Source organism: Plasmopara halstedii (assembly GCF_900000015.1).
Source record: "Plasmopara halstedii genome assembly, contig: Scaffold_262, whole genome shotgun sequence".
NCBI classification, from domain to species: Eukaryota; Oomycota; class Peronosporomycetes; order Peronosporales; family Peronosporaceae; genus Plasmopara; species Plasmopara halstedii.
In genome coordinates, this window is record NW_020187183.1 from 266,710 (window position 1) to 267,149 (window position 440).

Genomic DNA, 440 nt, shown 5'->3' on the forward strand with positions numbered 1-440 from the left:
CCGTTGCCGCGGAGTGAATGATTCACAGCTGCTTGTTCAATCAACGCCCGGAGTCCATCCAGCATCATTTCCGCAGACCGCCCATACTTCACTGCTTCGCGCAGCTGCTCATACTCGTATAGGTCAGGAATGCTGTCCAGCATCATCTGTCTCATGTTGATATCCTTGACGTCGTAGCCGTAGCTCTTCAAGTCCGACTTGATCCGAAACATCTCGGCCAGGTGAATGCTCACATCGCCTGTTGGCGAGCAATTGAGCTCCTTGAGCTCATCGTACTTCCGGAGAATGATGCTCTCCTTGATCACCGGGTCCATGCGCCTTTCGTAGATCTCGTTCACCCCCGCCCACATCTCAGTACCGGTCTCCAAGTGGTCGACCTGCGGCAGGCGGTGTGGCGGTATCGCCGACGCGATCATGCGCTGGATCTTGCACTGCTGGCG